The sequence below is a fragment of the Sus scrofa genome, chromosome 14, assembly GCF_054392235.1.
Source record: "Sus scrofa isolate SSC_HxYL_T2T_F1_AM1 chromosome 14, Sscrofa_HxYL_maternal_Yorkshire_Landrace_v2.0, whole genome shotgun sequence".
NCBI classification, from domain to species: domain Eukaryota; kingdom Metazoa; phylum Chordata; class Mammalia; order Artiodactyla; family Suidae; genus Sus; species Sus scrofa.
The window spans coordinates 102,763,797-102,782,864 of record NC_139396.1 but is presented as its reverse complement, the minus strand read 5'-3'; the positions used below and the strand labels follow the sequence as shown (position 1 = coordinate 102,782,864).

Here is a 19,068-nt window from a genome sequence, read left to right as displayed (position 1 = left end):
CAGGGTATGGTGCAGTCTCATGAGATCATACCTGGAGTGAGATCACTTGGTACCTGGCGTACACTAAGAACTCAATAAACCTTGACTATTTTAATCTTGTTAACCACCCATATTTCAAAGTTTTATTAAAAATCCATAATTCAGGCAAGGACTCCAGATTATGTCAAAGTATCTTCTATTTTGAATGAACCAAAATGGAGTCCATGGGCTGGACTCTGCAGTCCGTACTGCCTGGCAGCACGGCACTTCCACCGTTATCTGATTATGTTCCCCACATACAGCCTTGAAGGAGGCATAACCTCTGTTCCCAGAAAATTTAGCTCCCCCTGGAGAAGAAAGAAAAATTTGGATGCAAACATAATAAATGGAAATAGACGAAAAATGAAGAAAACAACTCACAACCATTTGCAAGTAAGGAAAATGAGATTCAGGGAAGCAAAATGAAAATTTGCCCAAGGACACACAGCTTATAAAGCCCAGAGCAGGGACTTGCGCTCAGGACCATCTAGATGTCAAACCTCATGCTCTTTCCACTTTACATAAGAGCTCAAAGGACTCCATTTTTAGAGCAAATATAAACAGTGGTAGATTGGGTGGGTGGTGGGTTCCTAGCTAGCACGGCCTAAGCTTCTCAGAGTGACTCAGACTTGATCAAAATAGAAAGCCATACAGAATGAAAGAATAAAGAAAATAAAATGGGAAGTTTTAAATGTCTCATCCACAGACACAGCAAAATACATAAAACAACCCAGGAATGGCCCTCACAGGAGATAACACTATGCATTTTTACAGAGGGACTTACAAGACCTGAATAAATGGAGAGAGATGCCATATTCCTACATCTGAAGAGTGACTATGAAGAAAATGTCCATTTTTCCAGCTTTATATAGAACTTTAACAAATTCTAATCAAAATCCTAAGGGAGATTTCTTTTGAACTTGGAAAGATGATTCTAAGTTTCATTTGAAAGAATGAATAAAGTTTGGCAAGAAAACATTGAAAAAAAGAAATATAGTGATGGAACTAGGTATATTGGATATGAAAACTTATTTATACATCCATAAAATTTAAAATGTCAGTATTGGTACAAGAACACACAGGTCAATAAAACAGAATATGTAGCCAGAAACAGATACTGGTACATGTAAGAACTTAATATCAAATCAAGCTGTTTCAGAAACCAGTGAGAAGAGAATGGATGATTCAATAAACAGAGTTGGGGAAACTGGATACATGGGAAAAAATCCTGTTAGACTCTACTTCACAGCATATATCCAAAAAAACAAACCTAGGGGGAAAAAAATGTAGTGGAATATTTATCTAGCTTCTCTCTAAACACAACCACAAACAATGGGAGCAACCACTGTACAAAAGATCAAGATTGAACTATGCACAAATTTAAAACTTCTAAAAGTCAAAAGTCAACATAAGACAATGGTTGAGGCTGGGTGGTGGGTACAGAGGGCAGGGGAAATTCATTATTCTATTCATTCTGCTTTCATATATATTTGAAAATGATCATGGTTACAAATAAAAATTAAAAAAAAACAACTTCTGAGGTCCCATCATGGCTCACCGGAAACATTTCTGACTAGTATCCATGGGGAGGCAGGTTCAATCCCTGGTCTCTCAGTGGGTTAAGGATCCAGCATTGCTGTGAGCTGTGGTGTAAGTCGCTGATATGGCTCAGATCCCAAGTTGCAGTGGCTGTGACACAGGCCAGTGGCTGCAGCTCCAATTCGACTCCTAGCCTGGGAACCTCCATATGCCATGGATGCAGCCCTACAAAGACAAAAAATATTAAAAATAAAAAATAAATTTCAAAGGGAAAAATACCTCTACCACCAAATGGCATATAAACTATGACTATCTTTCAGGTGTAAAGTGCTCCCCCAAATGATTAACATAAGCCTCAGCAGACAGGAAGTGACTATTTGTGGATTACCCTCCAATCATCCAATCCCCCTTCCTTCTTCCTCACAGTCCTTGATTTCTATTGAAAACGCACAGGTTCTGGGGATGCTGACTCCATCCTCAGCTCTAAGGAGATCTTTTAACCTGGCTACACCATCAATGCATTCGATTTTCCAGGCACTGTGACTGGCTAGGAAGGGACGTTTGACTAAACCAGCCCTGAGAGGATGAATTTCGGGGCTTCTAATGGGATCAGGGACAAAGAAGCTGTTTCTTTCTTGTTGGACTTTAACGGAGCCCCAAGAGCTTCTGGGAGAACCCTGGGGTGTAAGAGTGGTGAGAAGTCTACCAAAATAAAGCCCGCTCTAGGAAACTGACTCAAGAAGAGATGAGAGAGAAAGAGGGCTCTGAGGCTTTTTTTTTTTTTGACTCCTGGACCAAGTTTCACCTGGACCAATAAAAGCTTACCTATTCCTGTTTAGGTGCAAATGGACAAAAATTCCATTTGTTCTGGATTTCTGTTACTTGCAACCAGAAGCAACCACACTGAATGAGACCAAATGAGTAGAGATCTCCAAGCACATCCCTCAGCAGGAAGCAGGGGGCAAATTTTGCACATACCCCACAAGTGGGCAAGGAAGTTCAGCGAGTGCTGGTGTGGTCAGGTTTCCCCTCCCTTGGAGGTGGCATAGGTCTCACCTGTGCTCTGGTTTCATCTCTGACTCTTCTCCAGGTGGCCTACAGCCCCCTCCTCTCCCTCTCTCTAAGGGACTCAGACACCACTTGGGCCCCTGGAGTCACCAGAGCAGGCAGCCCTCACTGTAATATAACTTACTCTGTCCAGGAAGGTGGTAAAACATCAAGGGGCAGGTGATCCTGGATTATTTTGCCAGAGAAACAGATTATCCTGTCTGAAGTTTCCTTCTCCTGCCCTGAGTTTGGAAAGCAGATCTATCCAGGAATGTTCAAGCAGAATGCAGCCTCAGTGGGATGGTCATTGTTGCATAGGGGCAACCAAGAGCAGTGGCCAACTTTACTGGCCATCTGGGTGTGGCCTCTTCAACTTTACAAGGCCAAAATGGGGCCTTCTCTCTGCATTCAGAGAGGACCAAAGTCAGGGACATTTAAATTAGGACATCTGTGGACAAACACAGTAGCCAACTGCATTCATCCACAGTGGCGGCTCTCTCTTTGTAGACCTGAAATGTCCAGGCCCATAGGCAGGGTCCTTTCAGGTATCTCAGTGCCCAAAGCAACCTAATGAGGGTGATGTTGGGGCCAGTGAGGACACAAATCCTCCCCAAGGCCTGATGGTGTGAACTGCCAACTGCACAGCGTCTGCACTGAGAGGCCAGAACACTCAAAGCCCCACCTTCTATTCCAGGCCCCTGAACTCTGCCCCAAAATGCATTTGCTAAATTTGCTTCTGGGAATCCCACTTTTGCAAGACAGCTCTTCTCTATCATCACTCATCTTTTAAAAAATTATTTCCTTTTCTAGTTGTTATTTTTGCGTTCTTTCTAATTCCATTTTGAACACAACATTTGATAGAGACAAAAGAATAAATATAACAAATATGTTAAAATGTATAATATGATTTGTTTGTTTTTTGCTTTTTAGGGCCGCACCTGTGGCATATGGAAGTTCCCAGGCTAGGGGTTGAATCAGAGCTACAGCTGTTGGCCTATACCACAGCCACAGCAACACCAGATCCGAGCCATGTCTGCAATCTACACCACACCTCATGGCAACACTGGACTGTTAACCCACTGAGTGACGCCAGGGATCGAACCCGCATCCTAATAGACAGTAGTCGGGTTCGTTTCCTCTGAACCACAAGGGGGACTCCCAAAATGTACAATATGAAAATGGCCCCCCCTCAACTCACCACCCACCTGAAAAGCTAGAACATCACCAGTAACTTGTATCCACCTATCCCATTCCTGTACTTTCCCCCACCCACAGCAGCCAAATCTTGATTTTTGTGCTTATCATTCATGTCTTTAGTACAATTTCTTTATATATGAATGATATATAAAATCAGAACCAAACTCTGTGTAGTCTCCTATAGATTTGCTTATTTCACTTAAGATGTTTCCAAATAAGTATTCATGTTGTTCCAAATAGCTGAGGTTTGTTCATTTTCATTGCTGAATTACATTCCTTTGTGTAAATATATTCTAATTTATATATCCATCCTGTCTACAGGCATTTCAGTTGTTTGAGTTTTGGGAGTTCTGTGCTGTACAAAACATGCATCTATAAACACTTCCACATGCATCTCATGGTGCCCACATGCAAAAAGCTCTCTGGGGTCTACCTAGGAGAGGCATTGCTGGGTCAGTGCAGGGTCAAATATTCAGTTTCACAGGATAAAGCCTGACTGTAGTCCCACATTCTATTTTTTTTTTGTCTTTTGTCTTTCTGTCTTTTGTTGTTGTTGTTGCTATTTCTTGGGCCGTTTCCGCGGCATATGGAGGTTCCCAGGCTAGGGGTTGAATCGGAGCTGTAACCACCGGCCTACGCCAGAGCCACAGCAACGCAGGATCCGAGCCGCGTCTGCAACCTACACCACAGCTCACGGCAACGCCGGATTGTTAACCCACTGAGCAAGGGCAGGGATCGAACCCGCAACCTCATGGTTCCTAGTCGGATTCGTTAACCACTGCGCCACGACGGGAACTCCCCACATTCTATTTTTAAGTGTGTAGTTGCCTGCATTATTACCCCCCATTTCTCACTCCCCTATAAGAGGAATGATTATAAATCTCTACTCACATCTGTGGCATGCAGTGTCCTGCCGTGGAGAACACCTCCACACAAAATGACTTCCACTGACCAATGGAAAATGAGAAGTGCCAAGTACCTTATCTAAGCAGGAACTTGAAGAGCCATCACAAGGTTCTGCCTCTGCTCTTTTCCCCTCTTGCATGAGATTCTCATGTCCCAGATTGGAGCTATTCCATCAGTCTGGACCCTAAGATGGAGACACATGGAGCAGAGCTATAGCCAACAAAAGATTTTGAGTGAGAAATAAAACTTTGTTCTTAGAAGACATGGCATTTGGGAGGTGCTTGTTACTGCATCAGAATACAGCAAAACCTGCCTAATATAAGATGTGCCACTAATATTTATTGAGCATTTCCCACACATCAGGCATGTGCTGGGCTCTGTGAAAGCAGTGATGCCCAAAATAGAAGAGGTTCATGGCCTCATGGAGTTCAAACTCTAGTTAAGCAGCAGGTCCCAAAGTTTCCTATTGGTCATACTTCTAGCTCTGCTCCATATCACAGTGTCATTTAACAAGTCCCTGTCCCTCTTCGGGACTTGATTTTTCTCAGTTGCAAAGTACAGAACTTAGGCTCACTCCTTTTGAAGGTATTTTCCACCTCTGACAGCTGTGAATCTGTGAGACCCTGAAAGGGGGTGTGTGTGTGCACAAGTTTATATTTGCTTTTTCTCTGCATCAGAAATCACAAATGCAGGCCTTGGCTATAAACTCCAATATAATTTGGTGAGCTGTACCTCTTGACTTGGGCTATTAAATCATTTTCCCTCCAAAGGTACACATGTTATGGCATAAGGAGCAAACTGTTGACAGATGGTGGGGAAACTTCACAGGCCCATAATTGAGTCTTATTTTCATACATTCGTGCCAGTTTGAAATCTAATTGCCAATAAAACAATACTGTGATACTGCCACATCTAATACCTCCGCCACTCTCCAAAGTTACACTTGAATCCACTAGTAAATTCTAATCTCCCAGAGAAAAATATTTCCCCCTCTCCATCGGAAAAGCAATGCTATAAATCCACGTACAGTGGTTCATTTTCAAATGCAAGCCTCCTTTCCCTGGTCCCCAAAGAGCCCTCACTCAGCTAATGTTAGTGCCTGCCTGAGAGCTGTAGATATTCTTTGTTTACTTGACAGAGCACAGATGTGACTTGGCGAGTCTGCAATGAGATCTTCTTCAGAGAAACGCTCTGATGGGCCAGGTCCTTCCCCTCCTTTGGAATGACCCAGTGCCATGCTTTGGAGATATTTATCCCAAGAATGGGAAAGTGGCCAGAGGCCCAGCACCAGTGCTGAGCACGGGAAGGTGGAGGAGCCCCGACCTCCCCTCCCTGCTTTTCTGTTTTCACTCTCCTGATGAAGAAGTTTCAGCATAGATCGATCCAGATCAATTGGGGCTGTAAATAAGAAATGGGCTTTCAGTGAGATGAAGGCATGCAGGGGCAAGGTTCGTTTGTGTCTGCTGAAAAACATAACCTATCACCTCAAACCACAAGTCCGCTAATAGCAGGAACAGCCATCCTTCACGGCTGGAGCTTTGCCTGGTTTACAGAGAAATTGGTATTGCGAGCTGAATCTATGTCAGGCCTGTGCCGAGCCCAGAGAGGGCATGTTGGGTACAGCGAACACGGTCCTTGCCTAACGGTCTTCACATGAGCCTTGGCAAGTGCGTTATTATTTTTCCCATTTTACAGACAGTAAACTGAGGCACAGAGTGGCTAAGTAATTCTTCCTTCACAGGATGCACAGTGACTAGCGGAGGTAAGCCTGGAACTGATGTAACTCTAAGTCCAGTTCTTTTGTTATAAGGATTACATGAGATAAGTATTAACTATGGAAGCTTTAAAAGGTTCAGTTCCCTTTCTCTCAACCCAGCCCCACCTTCACCTATAGTCTTAGTTCTTCTACGTGGGACCACATCTTTCCCACCTTCCACACACAGGCCTTTAAATATTTGAAGATTGTTATCAGAGTCTCCAGAGGCTTCCTTTTTTCTATGTAAAACATACTCAGTTTCTTCAGACATTCCCCAAATCATGACCTGACATCTAGAGCACTACTTCTCAAATGGTAGTAAGCACAGGAACCATCTAGAGAGTTGGCTGAAATGATAACTAAGATTCAGGAATTCTTGGTGGGGACTAAGCATCTGTATCCCTAACCAGTCTTCAGAGGGTGCAGGTGCTGCTGGTCCATGGACCATATTCTGAGTAGCAGCTATAAGGCACAGATTTTCCCTGTTCAATACTGGCAGCCAATGGCCACATGTGGTATATACATTAAAATGTGCTAGAAATGTAAAATACTCACTGGATTTCAAAGACTTAGTATTCAGGGGTGGGGGGAGAATGTAACATCCTTCTAACAATTTCTTTACACTGACTACATGCTAAAATGATAATGTTCTGGATAGACTGGGTTATCTAAAATATAGTATTTGTTACTAGAAAAGTTTAAATTGGGGGGGGGGGCAGTAGGCAGGGAAAAAGACAGTTTGCATTATATTTCTATTGAAAAGCCATGGTCTAGATCATTCACCAGCCTGACCACCTTTTTTTTTTTTGGCTGAGCTCCAGGTTATCAACATTCCACTGACATATGGTCTAGATATTACTCAAACTAATACCACATGAAGTTTATTGGGTTGTTTTGCATGAGTTTGTGGGGCAGCCATATCACATCAACCCCTGTGTCTTTTTGGCATGACCTGACATTCATCCAGCTCTCTTCCAGCCTCAACCTGTATGGTCCACATTTATCATTGTTAAGGCAGTATAGTTTTCCCTATTCAGTTTCACTTGTTTGTTTCGGCCCACTCTTTTTTTTTTTTTTTTTTTTTTGGTCTTTTTTTTTTGGTCTTTTTTTGCCTTTTCTAGGGCTGCTCCCACAAGCATATGGAGGTTCCTAGGCTAGAGGTCTAATCAAAGCTGTAGCCACCAGCCTATGCCAGAGCCACAGCAACGCAGGATCCGAGCCGCGTCTGCAACCTACACCACAGCTCACAGCAACGCCGGATCCTTAATCCACTGAGCAAGGCCAGGGATCAAACCCGCAACCTCATGGTTTCTACTCAGGTTCATTACCACTTCGGCACGACGGGAACTCCACAGCCCACTCTTCCTACCACTCATTTCTCCCTTGCATCTTGATTCTGTCATTCAACATATCCCTCTCAACTTCATAGCTTCCTCATATTTGATAAGCTTGCCTTCATGTCTTCAACCAGAGTGGCAATTAAGTTGTTAAAGGCGATAGGCCACATCTAGAGACTTATCTCAGGCCCCAGAGCTCTGCTTCCAGAATGACAGCATCCCATACATCAGTACCCTTTAGATATCACTCTCCACTCTGCCTGTCTGTGATATCCCCCCAAATCCTCTTCTTCCTCTGTCAACAGGAGGTAAAAGAGTTGTGTCCACAGCTCAGCTGAAATTACATGCCAGAGAACTTCTGCAGGGAAATAACCATGAATGCGTGTGAAAATACAGCCAAAAGGAAATTTTTAACCATCTTGTTTATAACAGAATATAGTAAGAAATAACTTACACCATCTCTACAACAGGAATTGGTTAAGAGAAAATATGGTAAGACCACCTATGTAATGATCTGCATACATTTAAAAAGTGATGTTACAGTAAAATATTTAATGACATGGAAAATTGTTCTCAATATATTTAAGTGCTAAAAGCACGTTACAGAACAGTATATAAGAACAAAGTATTTTTAAGAATGTATTTATATTAAGTGGAAAAAAGACTGGCACAAAAATACATCAAAATGGTAAACATGGTTATCTCTCAATGATGGAACTGAAATCGCTTTTATTTTCCATGCCAAGTGTTCTGCTTACATTATCTTAATACTTTCTGTGACTCTGTGGAGTAGGTGAGATCAGCTTCATTTTACAAGGAGACCAAAACCAAGGCTCATAGAAGTTATCCAGCCTCCAGAGGAAGCACAGGGCTACTGGAGATCCAGTCTCCCTGGCTAAGCCCAAGGCTCCTTCACAAAACACACAGCCTCCAGCCTAGGGGGTGGGGTCTGGAGGGTCCTCTAAGTATGGGATATCTGGATTTCAGCCAAATGTTTGAAAACAGTCTTCAACCTATATTTGTTTTGTTTTGTCTTTTTTGTCTTTTTATGGCAGCAACTGCAGTGTATGGAAGTTCTCAGGCTAGGGGTTGGATCAGAGCTGCAGCTGCTGGCCTACACCACAGCCACAGCAACACAGGATCCGAGCCTCATCTGTAACCTATGCCACAGCTTATGGCAATGCTGGATCCCTAACCCACTGGGCAGGGCCAGGGATTGAACCCTCATCTTCATGGATACTAGTCTGGTTCCCTAACACTGAGCCACGATGGGGACTCCCTTCAGCCTGTGTTTTAAATCCATGCCTCTCTTGCCTACTTGTGGACATGACTTCACCCATCTTTCCCCTCTCTCTCAGGTCATCACATGCCTCCTCACTACTAGATCATTCCTTTCAGTATATAAACATGCTCTTATTATTTATTTAATTCATTCATTCGTTCATTCATTTTTTTTAAGCAGCTTCTCCTAACCTCACTTTTCCCTCCAGCTAATACCTCATTTCTCTCCTTCCCTTTAGAACAAAATTCCTTGAAAAGAATTACAAGAGAGTATGTGACAAATTTAGGAACTCCATCAAATATGGAATTGAGATGACAGAGTGGCCAGCTTTTCAAGACACAATTGTTTCGTTTGCTGCTCGGAGCCAATGACAGAGGATGCTGTCCTTTTACAGCTGATGCCCATGGCAAGGAAGAACTGAACCGGCAAGAGCAGCTTCAAGACCATGAGTCCCAGTCCCCAGAGGACAACTACAGGCAGGATATGGTGAGATTCCCAGGACCCAGTTCCCAGCACATACCTGCTTCTTTAAGAACAGCATGAAGGAGTTCCCACTGTGGCTCAGCAGGTTAAGAACCCAACTAGTATCACTGAGGATGCGAGTTCGATCCCTGGCCTTGTTCAATGGGTTCAGGATCCAGCATTGCTGCAGGCTGTAGTGTAGGTCACAGATGCGGCTCGGATCCGGTGTTGCTGTGGCTGTGGTATAGGGCATCAACCCCTAGCCTGGGAACTTCCATATGCCACAGATGTGGCCCTAAAAAAATAAATAAACTAATAAAATGATATAAAAAATATTCTTTTTTTTTTAAGGGCTGCACCTGCCCAGGCTAGGGGTCTAATCAAAGCTGTAGCCGCCGGCCTACGCCAGAGCCACAGCAACACCGGATCTTTGACCCACTGAGCAATGCCAGGGATTGAACCCGCAACCTCATGGTTCCTAGTTGGATTCGTTTCCACTGCACCACAACAGGAACTCCTAAAGCTATTCTTAAAAAAAAAAAAAAAAAAAAAAAAAAAAAAAAAAAAACCAGCAGTGATGGCTCCCCCCCAGGATGAGTAGCAAAACCCAATCCAGCCTGTGGTGCCTAGCACATAGATGCCCCTAAAAGTGTACTGATCAACAATAGGATTGACCTTCATATCAGCACTGTGGGGTACTGTGATGGTTGGGGTCCCTTTCTGAGGGGACTGGCCCTCCAGACAAATGCCACCTTCAGTGAGATGTTTCCCTTTTGGTCACCAGCCTGTATAGGTTGAAGCCTCCATTCTCAAGTAATAAAGAAGAGTACACAACTCTGTTTGAGTGCAATGGGATTAATCCCATGCAAAAGCTACCATGGGTGTATAAGAGCATGTTAATGAAAACATTAGAAAGGATTTTAGGGATTTGGCTCCTAGGTGCTCAAGCTTGTGAAGGCTTGGCTATCTCAATAAAAGCAAGGCTACTCCCAGGTAGCCCCAATAAAAGACAGCACCATTCATACCCCTCTCCAGGGCAATCTGATGTATTAGGACACACAGTCCTGTTGAGATGTTGCTGCTGCTACACCCACTGATGGAATTCCTCTCCTGCCCCTAAACAAACATGGTGGACACAGAATTTTCTCTGCAGGCACCTTCCAAGTCGGGCCTCAGGTTCTCACCATCATTGTGTGTCACACCCTGCCTGGAGAAGGAGGGATAGTAACTCTTTGCACTCTTCAGGGGTGGGGCTCCTGCCTATCATCCTCCTCCTCAGCTGCATCTAAAGGGGCTAGAATCTTCGCCAGTCCTTGCATTTGCTGTACTTACATCTAGGGAGGGTATGTTCTCTGGGAGAGGGCCAACTTGGTTAGGGAAAAGGTTTCCCTTTGGAACTAAGAGAGAATTCTCTGATTCCACTTTGACAGTGAGTAAGAAAGATAGCTGTAATTTTAGATTCTATATACAATTTAAGTCTTGCCACCTGGTAACAATAACAGTGACTCAGTGCTATGGACTGAACTGTGCTTCCCTGAATTCACATGTTGAAGCCCTAACTCCCAATATGATGATATTTGGAGATGGGACCTTGAAGAGGTTAATTTTAAATGAGGTCATGAAGATGGGACTTTTATGATGGGATCTGTGCCTTTATAAGAAGAGACACCATAAAGTTTGCTTCTCTCTCCGAGAGAAGAGTATGTGAAAACCCAGTGAGAAGGTGACTGTCTGCAACCCAGGGACAGAGTCCTTCCCAGCACTGATATTGTTTGGGTTTCCAGTCTCCTGAACTGTGAGAGATAAATTCCTGTTGTTTAAACCACCAAGTCAATGTATCTTGTTATGGCAACCCAAGCAGATTAAGACACTCAGTTATTTGATCTGATTTACAAAAAGAAAAAAAAAAAAAAAAAGGAATACAGCCATAATATTTTAGGAATACTTGTCAAAAATGGGATATTTATTAAGACAGTTAACTTTGTCAAGAAAGCAAACTTTGAATTAAACAATGATAGCTCAGCAATTTCTGAAGAAATAAATGCTTGTCAGATGATTCAGTGCTATTCTCATGCAACCTGAATCTTCATGTGATCCGCCCCGCCCCCCGCCCCGCCAACTTACAACTGGGAAGAAAGGACCTTGCTGTATATTTCCAAAGAAGTTAAAAATGACATGGACTTTCTGAAAAAGAGCAAAGAAGGACTAAAGTGAACAAAAGGAGATTAAACCTCAGGAAAAGAAGTTGAAGAAAACAAGGAAAGTAGTTACACAAAGGCAAACTGCATCAGAAGCAGCAAGAAAAAGAAACAGGATAAAGACCTTGAAGCCATCTTGAGAAAAATACACAAGATAAAAAAAAAAAAAAAGTGGGAGTTCCCATCATAGCTCAGTGGTTAATGAATGTGATTAGGAACCATGAGGTTGCAGGTTCGATCCCTGGCCTCGCTCAGTGGGTTAAGGATCCGGCATTGCCCTGAGCTGTGGTGTAGGTCGCAGACGTGGCTCAGATCTGGCATTGCCATGGCTCTGGTATAGGCTGGTGGCCACAGCTCCAATTAGACACCTAGCCTGGGAACCTCCATATGCCATGGGTGTGGCCCTAGAAAAGAGAGAAAGACCCAAAAAAAAAAAAAAAAAAAAAAAGTGGAGTTCTCTTGTGGTGCAACAGGTTAGATCACTGTTGTGGCATGAGTTCAATCAACAGCTGGGAAACTTCTGTATTCCACAGGCACAACCACAAAAAAAATTTTTTATTAAATTAAAAATTAAAAAATAAACTAAAAAACGAAACAAAAAAGCAGAGAGAAACTCTATCAGTAAAAAAACAGATATTAAGAATAGATCAGTGACAAAACTCTACTTAAAAGAGACACATGCATCCGCATATTCATTGCAGCACTATTCACAATAGCCAGGACATGGAAACAACCCAAATGTCCATCGACAGATGATTGGATTAGGAAGATGTGGTATATATACACAATGGAATACTACTCAGCCATAAAAAAGAATGACATAATGCCATTTGCAGCAACATGGATGGAACTAGAGAATCTCATACTGAGTGAAATGAGCCAGAAAGACAAAGACAAATACCATATGATATCACTTATAACTGGAATCTAATATCCAGCACAAATGAACATCTCCTCAGAAAAGAAAATCATGGACTTGGAGAAGAGACTTGTGGCTGCCTGATGGGAGGGGGAGGGATTGGGAGGGATCAGGAGCTTGGGCTTATCAGACACAACTTAGAATAGATTTACAAGGAGATCCTGCTGAATAGCATTGAGAACTTTGTCTAGATACTCATGTTGCAACAGAAGAAAGGGTGGGGGAAAAAATATAATTGTAATGTATACATGTAAGGATAACCTGACCCCCTTGCTGTACAGTGGGAAAATAAAAAAAAAAAGAATAGATCAGTGATATCCAGCAAGTATTTACTTAGTGTTACTGAAGAAGAAAACCAAACCTGTGAAGCAGAAAATAGTCAAAGATATACTAGAAGATAATATTCTAAAATAAAGAAGGACCTGAACCTGCAGATCAAAGAGCAATTTATCATCTCAGACCAATTTACTCATGAAGTAAGAACTCCAAAGGGCAAAGAAGGTCAGCCTCAAGGGGACACAGGTTTTCTCCATGCTCCTCTCTGCAACAATGTCCAAAGATGGAATTCAAGGATTGTGTTGGGCAGAGTGCGACCAAAGATTATTAGCCCAAACAAAGTGCCATCATGTATAAAGACAATAGGGAAGTTCTCAGGAAATGTAGCAGCAATCAAACCCTTTCTAATGATAAAATATAGCCAACCAATAAATGAATCCAAAAAGGTGAAAAGAAGAACTGAGAACTGGTCAATAAGAGCTGTGCTGTGTAAGACCTGGCAGTAAGAACGGAATTCATTTAACTTTAGAATTAAATCTAGGGAAATGTGAGAATTGAGGTTACAAAAGAACTGAAAATTGTATAGAACTTGACAATATCAAAATAATAATATAACAAACAAAAATCAGAAGGGACAGGGAGGGGAGGATAGGGTGGAGGAAGACTACGTGTCCAGAGCCTCCAGTGCTTGATTGTAAGGTGTCAACACCATATAAGATTGCGCCCTGTTTTTAACTATCCAAGCGCTGTGCCATCACTTTTCAGGCTCTCGCAGTTCTCAAAGCCTTCAGATTCAGCTTTACCCACAGTGGATTAAAAGACTCTCCCATACTTTCCTTGGGAAGATATTTGTCCCAAATCCAGCTACAACATTCTGATTAAAATGCTGAAGCTAAATACAGCTGATTAAAATAGCTCCAAGCTTCCTTAAGAGATGGTGATCTCCCCGAAGCTCCAATCTTCTTTCATCTGAGACATCCTCCCCCCAACTCTGAGGTCAGTTCCACACCAGCCCTTCCACCCTGTTAATATCCTTTTGCTGGTCCCTGCACTCCTCAACATCCCTGCCCTTCCTGTTTTAGTCTGCTCTTTCTCCTACATCCCTGACTCCATGCTTGAGAAGGAGGGGTCCACCCCTTACTGCCCACAAAGCACATACAGACCCTCATCCCAACCCTGAAGTTTTTCTTATCTTTCCCATTCCCCCAAACCCAAATATCAGACTACTGTTAAATTTCACCATATGATTGGATGTTGCAAAGATAGGAGGCAAATGAGTGATATACATTAATGGAATTGCACTGAAAGTGCTTCTTAATAGGATTACTATAATTTTTAATATAAATTGAAGACTTTTTTAATCAGGAGGTGATATTAAACACTAGGACATTAGTTCAGATAATTTCACTTTTAGTTCTACAGTGTTAAAAATGCACTTACATGCTGGTTTATTTCTGTCTTGGGAAAAAGAGGCCGCAAAAAAAAAAAATTGTTTGTCCCTTTACTAACATTCAGGAAAGTCTCTTGTTCCTGCCATTCCCTAAACTCATCGGCATCCTCTTCTACCATGTTTCCCAAATTGTGTTCCACAGGTTCTAATCCTACAAAATGCTTCACTGAATAAGGATTCCATGGTTCCATATGTTTTGGAATCACAGATCTTATATCTCCATCCTGCAGATTCACTAGATATCCAGTTATGCAGCATTTCATAGTAAAGATAGCCAGCATTTCCCAAACTTCCTCCTCCACAGAACCCTTCTCAAACGAATGCCTATTAACATTTGCTTGAATTGGTACTCAATGGACACACTTTGGGAAATATTCTATCAACCTATGTGACACTTTCTCACTCTCCTTAGGAGCCTCACCACCTGGCACAAGTTCTCCTCCTGCTTGCCTCCCTTCTTCCACAGCCCTTCTCCACTTTACCCCTTCTGCAGGTGTAGCAGAAATGACTTTCCAACTGCCCAATATCTTTTATCCTTCTTCTGATTAAAATACCTCATTTTTCTTTTGGGACTATCCCACCACCCCCAACTCTCAGACCATGTGATTCACCTCTAAAGGTTAAGTGCAACACAGACCTGGCCATTGACACATGATGGCCAATCCCCTGGCCACAGTAATCAGATCACTTAAGGCTGGGAACACCAGCCAGGTCAGTAAGAACCAACTCCCAACACTTTGCTGGAGCTTCAAGGGAAAAAAAAAAAAAATGCTTTGTCTTCTGTTGGCATTTTCAGTAAGTAGTATGTAAGCACAGAAAAGCTGGTGGCCCTCTTTCAGAGAAACTGCCTAAGAAGTAAACAAATACAGAAGAAAGTGAAACCTCAAGATATTCCTGATAATAAAAGGGATCTATAAATGCTTAGTTTCTTATATTTTTCAGTTACAAAAGTCAATAAAAATCCCTCCTTTGGAGTTCCCGTCATGGCGCAATGGAAACGAATCCAACTAGGAACCATAAGGTTGTGGGTTCAATCCCTGGCCTCGCTCAGTGAGTTAAGGATCTGGCATTGCCATGAACTGTGGTGTAGGTCACAGATGCAGCTTGGATCCTGCATTGCTGTGGCTGTGGCGTAGGCCAGCAGCTGTAGCTCTGACTGGACCCCTAGCCTGGGAAACGCCACATGCCATGGGATTGGCCTTAAAAAGAAAAAAAAAAAAAAAAAAAATCCCTCCTTTTCCCCTAGTCTAGTCATGTTGAATTTCTGTTACCTGCAACCAAATCAGTCATAATAATAACTAATATTTAATTAATGTTTGTTAGGTTCCATGTTCTGTTGTAAATGCTTAACACAGACTTTTTTCATTTAATCTTAATATATATTAACAAATATTAAGATATCAATATTAATATAATTTTTTATTTTACATGCGAAGAAGTCAAGGTACAAAGAGATTAAGTAATCTACTGAAGTTCACAGAACTAGAAAATGGCAGACCCAGGATTCAGATCCAAACCAGTGCCTCTGAGCCTTCCTTCGTGAGCACAAAGCTATCCATTTCTATAAATATAATTGAAAATTCTATCCAATGCAGCAGGCTCTCGGCCCAAACACTGTGCCCTTTCCTACCCTTAATCAGGAGGAACTTCAGTGGCTGATTTATTCAGGAAAAGCTGGCCTCAAGTAATCCCAAACCCAGAAAACCCTTTCAACTCCCAAATTTCCCACCTCAGCTTTTCTGAATTTTCTCTCTTAATTTAGAGAGTCCCTCTGATGTGATTTTCTTCAATAGCATCCTTCTTGTATTTTTGTTTTTTCTTTTTTCTTTTTAGGGCTTTACCTGCGGCATATGGAAGTCCCCAGGCTATGGAAAGATTCAGAACTGCAGCTGCCAGCCTACACCACAGCCACAGCAGTGCTGGATTCAAGCTGCATCTTTGACCTGCACCACAGCTTGTGGCAACACTGTATCCTTAGTCCACTGAGTGAGGCCAGGGATCAAACTCCACATCCTCACAGACACTATGTCAGGTTCTTAACCCCCTGAGCCACATAAGAACTCCCAACAGCATCCTTCTCAACTGAAATTTTCTCTGCAGATATTCATTTTTCCAACACAACTCATGGGGTAAGGCCAGGCACTCCTCCCTTCCAGGGCTAACTACGGATGGATGTACTCATCCCTCTACTCTCCCCTTCCCTGGGATCGCACTCCTTCAGTTTAATTGTCCCAAAGTGGAAAAATGACCTGGTATATTAAAACACCACCATATGAGGAGGTAATCTGTAAGTAATTTATATGATGCTATCAAGGTGTTGTAGCAGCACAAGAAAATAGTATTTTGGTGTTTAAAAAAAAAAGGCAGAATACAAAGTTATATGTGAAGCAAAATCTGATATGTGAATACAGAGAGATTAATAGGTAGATGATAGGAGTTCCCTTGTGGTGCAGTGGGTTAAGGATCTGGCATTGTCACTGCAGCAGCTCAGGTCACTGCTGTGGCGTGGGTTCGACTCCTGGCCTGGGAACTTCCATGTGCTGTGGTGCAGCAAAAAAAAAAATTAAAAATAAATAAATAATAAAAATAGGTAAATGACAAAGATTGGTGGGTAATACGTGTTCTTTTCCAGTGAGACAATGGATAACTGTGCCTTTCTACTCCTTTTTATTTTTCTAATTTTCAGTTTGAGTATTACTTTTAAGCGAAAAAACATTTCCTAAAAAATTGAAAATCACGAGACTATAGAAAATTAACTGCTTAATTAAAACTACTTTCAATTATAATTCTTTCTGATGTCTAACCTCCAAATATTTTTTTAAAGATCTAAGTACTGCCTCCACTTTGCTCATTCATAACCCCTACCCTTTGCTTTCTGGCTTTTCTACACAATATTCTCCTAAAAAGCCCCTCTGGAACATTGCCAAGTCAATTGGCACATTTCTGACCCTTTGTATCAGACAATACTGCTGATCATTGTTCCCTGTTTTAATAGAATGTTCTAAGTGCTGATGATAGTATAATGAACCCCCATGAATTCATCCTCCAGCGTTTTACCATTATCAATTCCTGACCAATCTTGTTTCATCTATACTCCACCCACTTCCCCCTACCTGGATTTTTTAAACATATTGTATCACTTACATTTTCTCAAGTTTTCTTTAAAAAAATTTCCAATTTGATGAGGAATAGATACATGTTGTAGAAAACTTAGAAACTCAGAAAAGTAGCACATTTAGTATTATTTTGGCTGTAAATGATTAAAAAAAAAAAAAAAACAAAAAAAAACAAAAAAAAAAAACAGCTCAAATTAGTTTACCAGTTGATGGAAAGAGGAAATCCAGAGTGTAACAGTTTCAGGCATGACTGTTCCTAGGAATTCAAATAATGTCACCTAAATCATGTTTCAGGGTTTGAGGTGGGGAAAGTAGAGAAAAACAAGTATTCCGGCTGCATAGTGCACTACAAACAGCCAACAGCGAAATGATGACTCATAGCCCTATTTCTCAAAATAATCATACTCGGAGTTCCCATCGTGGTGCAGTGGTTAACGAATCCGACTAGGAACCATGAGGTTGTGGGTTTGATCCCTGGCCTTGCTCAGTGGGTTAAGGATCTGGCGTTGCCGTGAGCTGTGGTATAGGTTGCAGACGCGGCTCGGATCCTGCGTTGCTATGACTCTGGTGTAGGCCGGTGGCTACAGCTCTGATTCAACCCCTAGCCTGGGAACCTCCATATGCCACAGGAGCAGCCCTAGAAAAGGCAAAAAGACAAAAAATAATAATCATAATCATACTCAATGTTTTACTACATTTGCTTCATCTCTTTCCCATGCACATTTTACCCCACTTATATGCAAAGGTTGAACCAGTCAAGATTGCATCTTATAAGGTGCAATAAGAACGAGATATTTTCAACAGCTTTATTACAGGAAATAACCACTGCACTACTATACTGTTTGTAGTCCTTGTGGATGGATGTCCAGAAGAGCATGTTTGTAATGCCTGTCCAGGTTCTCTACAACCACCACTCTTCAGCAGCAGTGCTGTCCAACAGAACTTTAAGCAATGGCCTGAGCCATACAATATAGTAGCTATGGAAGTATTCTGTTTATTTTGATGCTACTGAAATGAAACTGTTTTCTTAATTTCATTCCCAGATAGTTCACTGCTAGTGTTTCTGTATTTTAAACTTGTGTCCTATGATCTTGATAAATTGGCTTATTAGTTCTAATAATTTTTTTAAATTCTTTACAATTTTCTGTATGTAAAATCAGGAGTTCACATTATGGCTCAGAGGGTTAAGAACTCAACATAATAATCTCTGTGAGGATACGGGTTCAATCCCTGGCCTCACTCAGTGGGTTAAGGACCTGGTATTGCCGTGAGCTGTGGTGTAGGTCACAGACTCGACTCAGATCTGGCATTGCTGTGGCCACGGTATAGGCCGGCAGCTGAGGCTCCAATTCAGCCCCTAGCCTGGGAACTTCCACATGCCACAGGTGTGGCCATAAAAAGAAAAAAATAATAATAATAATCACGTGATCTGCAAATGGAGGTAGTTTTACTTCTTCCTTTACAAGCTATATTTTCTTGCCTAACTGTCCTGGCTAAACAAGTGGATGAGAGCAGACATTCTGTCTTACTCTTATTCTTAGAGGGCAGGTGTTCAGTCTTTCACC

At 42.0% G+C, this 19,068-nt stretch overlaps 1 protein-coding gene across 4 annotated transcripts in view; it reads right to left on the bottom strand.

Annotated features, from left to right (window-relative positions):
- Positions 1-19,068, bottom strand: part of RPS24 (ribosomal protein S24) — a 109,940-nt gene that overhangs the window by 24,412 nt on the left and 66,460 nt on the right. The window contains exon 5 of one of the 4 annotated variants that reach the window (XR_014828192.1): positions 4,781-4,891. The exons of the other annotated variants lie outside the window; for them this stretch is intronic. The gene's annotated coding sequence lies outside the window, so the exon portion shown is untranslated. The remainder of the gene's footprint in view (positions 1-4,780; positions 4,892-19,068) is intronic. 4 annotated transcript variants of the gene reach the window in all.